The 12,339-nt window shown below is 40.3% G+C and overlaps 1 protein-coding gene across 3 annotated transcripts in view; it reads right to left on the bottom strand.

Moving 5' to 3' along the window:
• The window catches only part of COL4A1 (collagen type IV alpha 1 chain), a 119,540-nt gene that overhangs the window by 71,572 nt on the left and 35,629 nt on the right, over positions 1-12,339 (bottom strand). The gene's annotated exons all lie outside the window — the stretch shown is intronic.

Below are 12,339 nucleotides of genomic sequence, written 5' to 3'. Positions count from 1 at the left end.
AAACTACAGTGCTATCTCCTGAAAAATTTATTGCTTTTGCTGACACCTTTTTTTTGTATATGTACATCCACTGAATTTATTTTCTCCATACTGACATAAAGCAAAAATAGGTACAATTTTTTATCTTACATTATTATGCCATGTTATATTATAAATTCACACAAAGGTGAGAATTAACATGATTAGAAGGAGTTTTTGTCATATAATGCAGAAAGTGAAGTGGATCTGAAGACAACACCAAGACATGCTGCAGTGCAACCCCAGGAAGGATCAGAAGGGAAATGTGCCACCCACTGAATAATCGGCTTTACTCCTTGCAGGACATGGTTATGCCTGGAAAAACATTGGGTCTCCCATTACAAGAATTGACCTGGTGTGACCTCTCTTAGTTTTTCAGACCTGATGAGATCTCAGCTGGAGGATGCCTGCTTGCAGCTCATACTTCCTCCTTCAGGATCATGTAGAATGTTATCAGTTTTATCAACACATCCCCTAAATTCAGAAGAAGTCTGTTTTAATTGCATCTGGGAATGTACTTAACATAAGTTACTGAATCATTATAAACATCTGTTTTCAAGTTAATCCCTGCATATTTCCTTCAACCTATTATTTAACATGCACTGCTTTAGAAAAAAACCTATGTTGTTATTTAAGTATGGTTTTGTTCTCAAATTTAGCATAGCCAGAAGAATGGGCTTGTGCTTTCAAGCCTCTTTTTGTCCCCACAAAAATGAGTCCATTATATTCAATTTTTCCTGTTTTATTAATGCCTCAGATTAGAATAACCAAAGGCAAGGAAGGTAAGAAGGTACTGAGCACCAGGGAGCACAACTGTACAAGGTCCTGTTTGGGGCAAGGGCTGCAGCCTGCCCTGCCAGAACAGGCACCTGCTCTACAAAACACTGCCTTTATTTTACAGTAACATCATCTCCTGCTATCACTGACTGCAGCCTCTGTGGGTGGGTGGGAGGCTGGCCAGTGATGACAGCCACTGCTGGATAGCATTATCTCAACTACTAAAATGCATTTATAATCTGAGCAACGTGATAACACTCTGCCTATACTAAGAAGAAGTATGAAGTATTTCCTTCTGTTTCTCTGGGAAGATGGGAAGGCCAGACTAGAAGAAGCTTGTGGATCAAAGGTCACTTTAAGGAGGTCAAAGGGGGACTTAAGCAATGAGATGCTGGAAGAGGGAAGGATGATTATAGCAAGTACAGGAATCATCACAAGGCAGTTAAACTGAAACTATGCAAATTATTGTTCATTTCTAAACTTTGGTTTTAAATCAGTCTCATAACATGAATAATCCACTTAATGATTTCCCACTATATATGAATAGAGACATTGAGACAAACAGAGAGAAATAACTTTGTCATATCTCCCAGACATCCTCATAGAGCCAATGCCTTCCCCAGAAACCGCATGGAGCTTGGAACAATCACTGCTGCCCTCCAAGTGTCAAAACAGAGAAGGAAAAGTGCTGGGCAGGAAGCATAATCTGTGGGGGGAGTGGTAGATGAAAAGGCAGTCTCTTTATCCCTTGTCTAGGAGCCAGTTCGAGGCTAATCCAAAGACTTTGGCCAGGTGCACTGCACCAGGTACCTCCGCTATTTTGCATGGTACATTCACAATTTTGAAATAGCCATAGCTTCCTTGCACCACAGGCCAGCCTCTCATGTAACATTAGAGAACATTAATCTTATCTTACTCCTCCCACAAAATATAAATCTGCCCAGAAGCAGAAGCTTATTTTAGTGAAGCAAATTGTTTCATTTCTTGACAAGCATTTCCATTCCATTTCATTCTCCCAGACTGTCTGCAACTGATAAGCTTAGTGAATCATCCTAGCAAATCAGTATTAAACTATAAAAAGATTACATCCCTTTGACACGACACACACAGAGGTGCTACATGCAGCCTGAGTGTTTGCCTAAAGGACATCTATTTATTTTCTCTCATGTTAACATATAGATCAAAAAACGTCCTGCTAATGAATGGGCATCCCAGTCTGGACCTCTAGATTCCACGACCAACATATTGAGCCTTACAAGCCTTAAGCCCTGTCAGTGACAGAGCTGAGAAAGCTGCTAAAATTCCCTGCAGCAGACGGAACAAACTCTGCTCTGCAACACAGCCTGTAAGACATCTGTCAGATTGCAGCTGCAGACTTGTTGCGTTTTGCCCAGTTTTTCCACGTCCAGCTACTTTCCTGGCATTGGAGCACTGCTGCTTGGAACTTGCACAGGAACGATGCAAACAGCCAGATGAGCAGCCTAGGAGGGAGATGACTGCCATATTTGGAAATGCACCATTTCTGGAGACTACAGACATCTCCAAAAAAATACAAAGGCAGAGTCAGTTCTTGGAAGCTACACTCTCTTACAGAAGTGCATTTCTCAAGACAAAATGTAGTTCTCTTTCCCACAGTATCACCTCAGGCTCTGCTTACTGAGTTTCAGTTGTTGAGCAGCCACCAGCTTAGGCTAATTGCTTAGGTGTCAATCGAGTTCACATTGTAGCCTGTAAAGCACAACTGTAAGGTAAAAATTTAATTAAACTCTCCCTGGTTACTTAACTCTGTTCATGTTAAAAATCTCATTCCAGGGAACACAGTCATTTCTCCTGCAGAAAATATAATGTCTTTCAAATCACAAAAAATCCTGTGAATTGATGAGTCTACAATAGATATCAAAAATCTCTGTGACTATTCACAAATTACCTAATTCATAGCCCAAGTGTTTCAAAAAGGTAAAAATAATCATAATTACTTCATCTCATGATTAATTTGTTATAAAATGAAAATTTCTGTTTAGATGGGATGCTTGAACTGATGATGTTTTCTGATTAAACAGTGTAGATTTCCTACTCTATATTGCTTTAGTTTAAACCCCTATTTGAGCTGAATTCCAATAGCAGTTTCAAGCTGGAACACAAGAAAGACTAAGCCAATAGAATGGCTGTTTGACAGTGACAACTTTAAGTCTGAACCTCTTCTCTCCACAAAATCAACCCCTTTCCACCTCTGTATAAACCCAGTCTCTTGGAAGCCCAAGGGAGATTTATCCCTATGCAGCAGACACTGCACTTCTTCCTAAGTGCACATGCATACAATTCATGTAGCTGTCATGAGAGCTGGATCAATAATATCTTCACATTTCACATCCCACCAAATACAGAAATAGGGAGTTGATACCAGCTGCAGGACACTTATCTTGCATTCCTCTCATATTTTCTTCTCTTTCCAGAATGTCAAAATAGCTGCCTGGCTGTATTACTATTCTTGTCTTCAACCTTTAGATATAACTACTGCTCTTTTGTGTGCAAAGTACCACTAGAGGAAACCACTGCTATATTCCAGTTAAAATTAATATTTTGTTAACTGATATACAGTCCATTAACAGCTTCAAAAAAAAAATTAGCTAAAACTAAAACTCCTGATTTACACTTAGCTAGGACAAAGAAGATTAAAAAAAACAACCTGCACTGTCTTTGCAATTAGCAAAATTTAGTTATACACCCTTAAAGGGGTGTATAACTCTTTAAAGGAGTTGATACAAAGCCAGTTTTTCTGGACTGATTATTTGAACTTCAACTCTTAAAATGGTTCAGGAAAAGGAACATCTGCTATTCCTTCATTTTGATGACTTAAAGCACAGACCAGAAGTTGAGCACGGTTCTCATGTCTTTTGTAAACTCATCAATTTCAGATGTCTACAGATAGAAAAATAGTGGACAAAAGAACAAATTTTATGATTTTTTTTAATGTCAGCAAGCTCCAGTCTTTCCTCCTCTCCAGAGTTATTTTTCTCATTATTAAAAAACAAAACAAACAAAAAGACCCTTCACAAACCACAGCTGGCAACTTATCTTCATGTCCTTTTTTAATTTTTTCCCCAGCAAATCATGGTTAGACTCTAGTTATGACTGTTCAGGGAATTCCCAAAACCGAGGGAAGACATTGGTTTTGAAGCTTTAACCCTCTAAGTCACCAAATTAAGTTCAGCTCTCGTCAGCAGTGACTGGAAGCTTCTGTCATGCAGTAGCTATTTAAAGTTCTTGGTTGCGTCATTTCAATTTTCTGCAGATCCAGTCTTCACAGAGGACAGCAGAACAGTGCCATTTAGGATGTCCTGTGGGATATCACCTGCTTTCAATTGCCAGGCCAGGTGGGAACAGCTCTCCCCTACATTCCTGGTCATACCTGCTTGGTCTATGTAAATATTTCAGAAGGCACCAGATGCATGTGTTTAAGCAAGGGAAATACAACCCAATAATCTCCAAACACTCATTAAACTTCAGGACTACAATACTCATTCTTCTGAAGACCTTCTTTGCTTGTAGGCTGATGTACATGAGTGTAACAGCAGGAAGCAGAAGTGGTCCCCACTCATTTCTCTCAGTAAATGCAAAGCCATTCTTCTAATGTATCTTCTGGGGATGCTTTGGACCAGATGAAAACAAACCTACACAGCGGAAAACTGTGGCACTTATTGATTACTTGCATGTCAGTGCATGATTTAAGTAGTTCTGTTAGTCTGAGAGGAACTTTAAGTTTAGAGTCCCAAATTAACATATTTGTAATATCTGAAAAGAACAGCAAGTCACTTTCTGAAGTATTGCTGTGCATGATGAAATTTGAACTAATTACAACAATTCAGCTCTGGTTTTATTTAAAAGTTTAGCTCAGCTGATTGGAGCATGGTGCTAGTAACCCAAGATTGTGGGTCCAATCCCTGTATGGGGCCATTTACATTAAAAGCTGGACTCAATAATCCTTGTGGATGCCTTCCAACTCAGAATATTCTGTGAGTCTGAGAAAAGCCTTGTACACTTTTCAGAAGATAATTAATTTTAAGAAAAACTATAAAATATAACTGGAAAAACAATCATTATGGCTATTGGGACAGGAGTAGGCTGTTCATATATTTTTGGCATGGTTTTTCTGTTTGGCTGGTCGCTGGGCTGTTTTGTTGTTGTTTTTAGTAGTACCATTATCATGCAGGATGTTCATACAAAAATTGCAGACAGACCACAGATTCTTATCTATCTCCAGTGTACTTTAGTCACTCAAAGGAATATTAGCAAATTTTCAGAATTTAGTAGCTTTTAAATTAACTATTCATGAAAATATTTATTTTGTAAATTAGCATCAGTTGGAAGTACTTCACAAAATACGCTGAAAAAAGAGTTGCGTCTTCTTAATCTAAAGACTATCAGGTTGCTGGCACTGAAATGTTTTGTTGCTGGGGACCTCATTTTTTACATTCTTTTCCAAATTCCCCAGGGGTCTATCCTGGAGGTAGGGTCATGGGACTACCCTAAGGGCTGCTTTGTGAATATGACCTTCCTGTCGGTGATGTGAACATCATTTTCACAAAGTGATGCAAATTCAGGGGGCTTCCCGTTAGTTCACAGGAAATATAGTTATTCCTGTTGTTCCATATTTGGACAGAAACGACATTTAGAACAACTGTTTCCTCTAGCTACGTTCTTTTACAGGAAACTCTGGAAACAATCAAGGTATCTGCTTACTTAGGGAAATTTCAGAATTTCACATTATAGAACTCCATACTGCACAACTCAAAGCAAATAACTGGTTTGTGAATACAAACTAAAAAAGCCTCCCATAAGCATTATCTACTTACAGGTCTGTTTCCAGGGACTCTCAGATACTGCTCAGCCTCCAGCAGAGAAGGCTGTATTTACCAATCCATCCAGTACGTTTTGCACCCTTTTCCTATACAAGATCTCCACTTTTATTTGCAAAGAAGTGAAAAAAAATTCCAGGTGCCAGTAAGATCTTCTGGCATTGCAGTCACCGGTGTTACTTCACTGACAGCTGAGGATTAGAGCATGTTCCAGACCTTCCTAACACCCAGTGACAAGCGCTTTCAGGAATACATTGCAAAGGGCATGACCCTTCCTAAATTCGATTATGGTAATCACTGCTAACAATTGTCACTCAGCTCTTCTACTTTGTGAACAGGCAAACTGAAGCCTTTTGATACAGGTAAGAAATGCACATTCCTCATCTTGCTAACTTGAAAAAACCTGCAGAGAGGACAGGAAATCCTGTTGCAGAACCCCCCATGGCTATTGCAGAGTTCCCCACCCGCCTCATATACAACTACCCTGGAGCTCACAAAGCAAACTGCAAAAAAACTCCTGCATGGAACAGATCCAAAGCCCCTGTCTAGTAACTCATATGTTTGGTGAAACTGGCATTAGCAATCTCCATGTATACAAGTGGAGGGCTAGCAAAACATCAAACTTCTTTCTTGTTCATGAGGCAGAGAGGTTGTGGACTTTGAAACAAATCACACAAGCTTGTTTTTCTTGTTGCCTTATGGGATAGACCCACAGAACCACTTACAGCACCTGCCAGAGGTACAAGGCTGGATCTACCCATAACCTGGCAAAATGGAAACAGTGTCATTGCAGTGGTGTCCTGACTGGTGGCGCAGTCTTCTTGCTGTTTTCTCAATAAATCCACACCTGCAGGACTTCACTGCTTTCTAGAAATGTCTCAGAGTTTCTTTGGCCCCTGTGCCTTCCCTCTTCAGTGAACCACCCCATTTTCACAAGCACAGGGGGTACCCATAATAAGTCTGAATATGGGCACACAGTGTGGTTGAAAGCCTTCTCCAAAACAGTTGCAGCAGGGAGGCAAAACACAATGCCACCAAAACTAGGCAGGGGCAGAGGGAGAGGTGGTGGTGGACACCAGCTCAGCAGGAAATGCAGCCCCTCCCAGGCACCTTCCACCTCACAGTGCTTTCCTGACCCAGGCTGGAGGCTGAACCAGGATGAGAGGGAACTGCCAAGGTGGATTTCCTCCCTCTCTCCTCTCACAGGGAGCAACCCTCTCTAAGCAGAATTGGGAATGAGGTAAGGGATGCATGCCATGGTGGCAACCACCCCCAGAGCTGTGCCACCATGGGCCATGAAGGGCACAGGACCATCCCTGTGGCTGCTGTGGGTTTGATCCTGATGCAGAGGCCATCTCTGCCACACTGTCCACCCAGTCACTGAGTCTTCTCTTTAAACTCGTCTGGCCGCAGCAAGCCCCCATTACATTGGGGAGTGCACTGAAAGAGCAAGTCTGCAGGGGAGGTGCAGCCCTCCTTGACTGTAATTCCTGTCAAGCAAGGCATTTTCATAAACCCAAAAGCAAAGGAGATGTCTCAGGACAGATACGCAGGAAGCCAGTGAAGCCGTTTTGCAAATGTGTACAGCACAACCATGAGCAGTGCTTTCCCTTCCGTTAGCTGATACACATGGACATCAACATAAGCAAATACATTTAGAAGTAACAGCTTTTAAAAAACACAGTGCTGGGAAGCAAAGATCTTCAGCCCCCACCATTCTCGCCTAGACTAAATAAATGGAGAAGCAATATCTTCTTGGTTGGGATACACACCAAAGAATGTGAGAAAAGCACAGAAGAAAAACTGGACTTGTCTGAGCACAGAGGAGAAACCCAAGTGACACACAGTCCAGCACAGGCAGAGACTTCTGTGTCCTGAACTCACACCACCTTAGCAGGGCTTTCCCCTGAGCACTGTTTGTGCAGCTCCTAATGTCTTTTTACCACCCTCCTGCAGTGTGACCCATCACTAGCGGAGGAGGCTGTGTGCACTTCCAGGTAACACCATCACCACTGGCAAGGTCTTGCCCAGGAGGCCTCCTGCCTTCATGCCACGTACACTGCATGACCAGGGTCCCCGTGCTCCTTCTTAGTCCTTTGCCCCCCATCAGCAGTTCCTTACCCCTCAGTTCTCCCAGGCTTGAACTTGCATTACTCAGGAAACAAAGTGGCTTTATGTGGGTATGGCTGACCTGCAGCCAGGCTCTGCACAGGCATGGATAGCAGTTCCTCAGCACAGACAGAGCAGGGCTGCAATCACTCCCTGAAGCTGTGGCTGTACCAGCACAGCAGGAACATCTGCAATGCACAGCCCCGTCTGACCTTACCAGGAAGATTTGCCTATATGTGTCAAGTGTTGCAACTTCTGCAAGGAAAGCCTTAAGGGAAGACTCCACTCATCTCTATGGCATGTTGCAGGTATATACAACTTGGCACTAAAACCTTTCCAGGAGGTCTCTGTCAGGGCATTTAAAGATTAGCAAATTCTACTAGAACATATGCAACTTCTATTGCAAAAATTTATCAGAACTGTCCAAGTGATTTCTTGAGTAAAACATGTGAAGTTATCTTTTCTTCTAAAAGGAGCCTCAACTTTTTCAAAACTTCTGATAATGAAAAAGTAACAATTAATATAAACAATTTTAAATACATTGTTTGCTCTTCACAACACCAGCTCACTCATCTCTTCAGTAATACTGGGAAGAGGAGACAGGTAGTGTAACAATGGCCTCACTCTGGCCAACAGACTCAACAACTAATAACAAGATTGTTAACGAGCAACTAATTTGTACATTTTAAGAGCCTTATGGTATTCTGGAAACAGCAGTAGTAACCACAGCAGTTCAACATCCTTGTCAAACACAGGATTTAAAAAGCATGTAGCATGTTTAGTCTACTTAGCAGCCAGCCAAAATACACAAAAACTAATTTGATAAACCTACTTAACCCACTTTTCTTCCCCACACATCTCAAAGTTCTTCCAAACAGATTCATCCTATGACAATATCACTGTCACAGGGAAAAAAAAAAAAAAAAAAAAAAAAAAAAAAAAAAAAAAGCTGTATTTAATTGCCCTAGTGAAAGATTTCAGCCATTTCTTGCAGACAGTCAGCTCTAGAAACTGCAGCACCACAGGGAAGGTCTAAAATTGGAAGAGTATTTCCTAAAATGAAACACATTTTTGGACTATTTGCACTAAAATACTACCATGATTTTTGGACTGGAAGCAGTACCAGAAGTCTACCCCATGCATTTTCTCTCAAATATTTTAACAAACTACCAGTCATCAATCTATCTGGGCACCTTCTCTTAACCTCCATCTTACTACTTTAGTTCAGTTACACTGATAATTTTAGCAACAAATCAGTAGTCATTGATCTGTTTGGACTCCTAAAAAGCCGTAAGGGGAAGTATTGCTTTCTCTGCTCCTCTAAGAGGCTACTTAATTTTGGTTTTTTCTCTAGTCAAGGATGCCATTGATTATGAGCTGCTTTCTCTTCAGGACACACCAACATCTTTTCTCCTAAAGACTCTGCACACCCCAGAAATAATCCACTCAGTTCAAGCTACATTTCAAAGGACATAGCTGCATATCTAAGGACTCCAGATGCATATGGGTCTGTCTGACTGCTGAAGAGACCCAACTTCAAGAGATACTCCTCTTAAATGCAAATCTTATGGTTTAACAAAAGCCCTTGCTCAACAGATAAGTGAGGACTCAGCTCCTGTTAAGAAGCACAAAGATGGCTGACCGTCAAAAAAGTGAGTTTTTTCTTTCCTTTGCTGTTACAAAGAAACGATCCCAAAGAACCCTTTAGTCCATTCTAAGAAGCACCAGCTAAGTGGAAAGACTCAGGCTTTTCCAAGTGGTGGTGTCTTTTAAGAGTTTAGAGAGAAGAAAACAGGAGGGAAAAAAGATCCCAAAACAAACCTCACCCCTCAAAACACATCTGACATTCAGCAATTGGACAGATAATTGAGAAGTAACCCCCAAATCACTATTTCAGTTCACAGGTCTCCTGTGCAAGACTCTACAATGCCCCTGAGGCATCACCTCACATCTGGAGCAAGATGTGGGCTCTAGATCCTTCATACACAATGCCAGCAGTAGGAAAATACTTCCCTCAGTGAACAACAGCCCCTGTCTTGAACAAACACACTTGGACACCCATAGCTTATGACAATTTGAATCCCTCCTACCTGACTTGAAAAAAACGATGATGAGCTTTGCCACGCCTCATCCTATGGATGGCAAAACTTCTCTGAGAATTAGGAGGTATGGAGAGGAGCCCACATCTTTTGCTACCTGATGAGCAGCAGTATCACAACACCGGAATAAAAGCTAACAATTACTTGAATGACTTGCAAGAGCTCACAGCATTTCTGTGCACTGGGCTTACAGGAAGTGGATGGATTGGATTTCTTTCAGGATGTTGCTGTCTTCCTTGTCCATCCAATGAACAGCAAAATTACATGGAAAGGGGATTTAGGTGCAAATTAGATGGTTTAAACTCACACTTTGTCTCATTAAACACACATTTGCAGTAGTTACACCTTGTGTTGTATTCATTTCTAAATTAAGAGCCTTAAGGCATAAAAGAGTTCAGAGAAAGGTAGTGCAAATCATCAGTGTGGCTTATATTGCCCTGAAGTCCTGTAGCTCAAACCTGTAACTTGCTCTGAATTCCACCCTTACATAAACATAGAAGAATATTTATTCTGGTAGAAACTATAGTGCCATGTCTTCCTACGCAAATTAGCTCCTTGATCCAAAAACCATTTTCACTTGCAAATGGATTGTGACATTCTAAATGCACACTACACAGCAAATGAACACATCAATTAAAGAGCAATTTGTATTAAAAATGTAACTGAATAATAACATAGATTGATTGTCAAACAACTTTTTTTTTTCTTTTTACTTTATTTTTCAGCCACGGAACTCACTTTTACTTATGTGTCAGGTCAACTGGATGCTTTTGCGATTTTTAAAACATAGTCACAAGTTAAAACCAGAGCTATCGACATGTTCTCTAATTTATTTGTCTGGCCCAAATGAAAAACATACAAATTTTTCTCCAACCCGTATTTTTCTAAATTGACATTTGAAAATCCAATTTTAATAAAAATGAAATGTTGGAGCACAAGAACAAAATAGCCACAGGAAATAGTATTTTAGTGTGCAACATTTGCCAGACGCAAAAGGAAACAAACTTGTCAGTCCTCTCTTTCTTTTATGTTTCTTTGTTGACTAGACAGGAAGCTGACAAAAATTGATTTTTTTTCTCTTGTAAAGCATACAACATAATTTTTATTGTACCACTTCAGTTGCTGACTGCATTTTGTAAATAAAAGCATACTTCATCAGCATCCAGGGAAGTGCTTGATATCTGACAGTTTACAAAAATGCAGTACTAATTAGGTACAAAAAAAAAAAAGTAAATAACGCTCGTTGCAGAAATGGATAACATGGTTTAGAAGAGAGGCTGAAAATCCATTCTTTTCTATGGCAACTTCCTGAGTGATAGAAAAGTTATAGCTGAGTAAAATTAAACATTTGCCTAACCTGTACTCCTGTAATTCCTGCATGCAGAGGTCAGCAGAAATGCAAACGTTGATGAGCATTGAGATTCAGCTACAAATATTTTCTGAGCAGCTTATTTAAAAACTGTAAGAAGCAGACAGATAATGTTTCAGCAATATCTTCCACTGGTTAGGCAGACACAAACAGGCTTCAAAATCCATGTTTGTTATTTAGAATTAGAAACAATAAGCTTAAGGTCATTCATCCAGTAAAAGGTCAATACTAAAGATCTCATACTTCATCAAAAAAATTAATCAAAATTTTCTGAAGTTAATAAACACAGGCTGTTATAGAAGCAGGCTGAGTATCCATTTCATAGTTCTTCCAAAAAATATCCTGCCAATAAGAGGTATAAGGCACCCGAAGGGCAAGACAAAGGACACAACGAAGGCCTTTCCTCCTGAGACCTGATGAAGGGTAAAGCCACAGCCACCTTTCTTCCTGGGACCTGCCACATGCTTCTTCTCCCTTCTGCAGTCCCAGCCCTACTCTTGTCCTGCCACTTCAACACATCAAACCCAGCCTGGAATTAAACTATGTGAGGACTAAATACTGTGACCTTTTTACTCACATTTTTTTTTAATGGTACAGTTTAGTTTATTGAATTACCTTCACAATGAGGTCAAGCAAATAAGTGCTGCCATGGTGGAGGGGCAAGACAATGCAAACAGGACCACAGGCAAAACTGTCTAGGAACACTCTCATGCAGGGGGCTTAAGATAGATATAGGTGTCACAAGTACTTTAATTATCAAAGGCATTTTATGAGATAAATTGGTATATTTATAAATTTACAAGCTACTGCACACTGTTGTGACAGAAAAAGATGGAGGTCCCAGAGTTTATCTTTAAACTAAAATACTATTGATCAAACTCCCTTCTCCAATAGGGTAACCAACAAAGGCACTTTCATTTTTATTTATATTTGTGAAAGAAGGTTGAAAGTATCTCTAAAGTTAGGCTTATCTGAATTGTTCTTGAAAAAAATGCAATCATTACTTTCCATTTTCTATACCTGTATGACCTGTATATTTAATAAGCCCATTTCATCTGTGTCTGCAAGATATTTTTTGAAAATAGGTTGACCAGCTTCATATCATTACGGA

Source organism: Taeniopygia guttata, chromosome 1 (genome assembly GCF_048771995.1).
Source record: "Taeniopygia guttata chromosome 1, bTaeGut7.mat, whole genome shotgun sequence".
Taxonomy (NCBI): Eukaryota; Metazoa; Chordata; class Aves; order Passeriformes; family Estrildidae; genus Taeniopygia; species Taeniopygia guttata.
The sequence above is the reverse complement of the archived record's forward strand: the minus strand, read 5'-3'. Positions and strand labels throughout refer to the sequence as shown.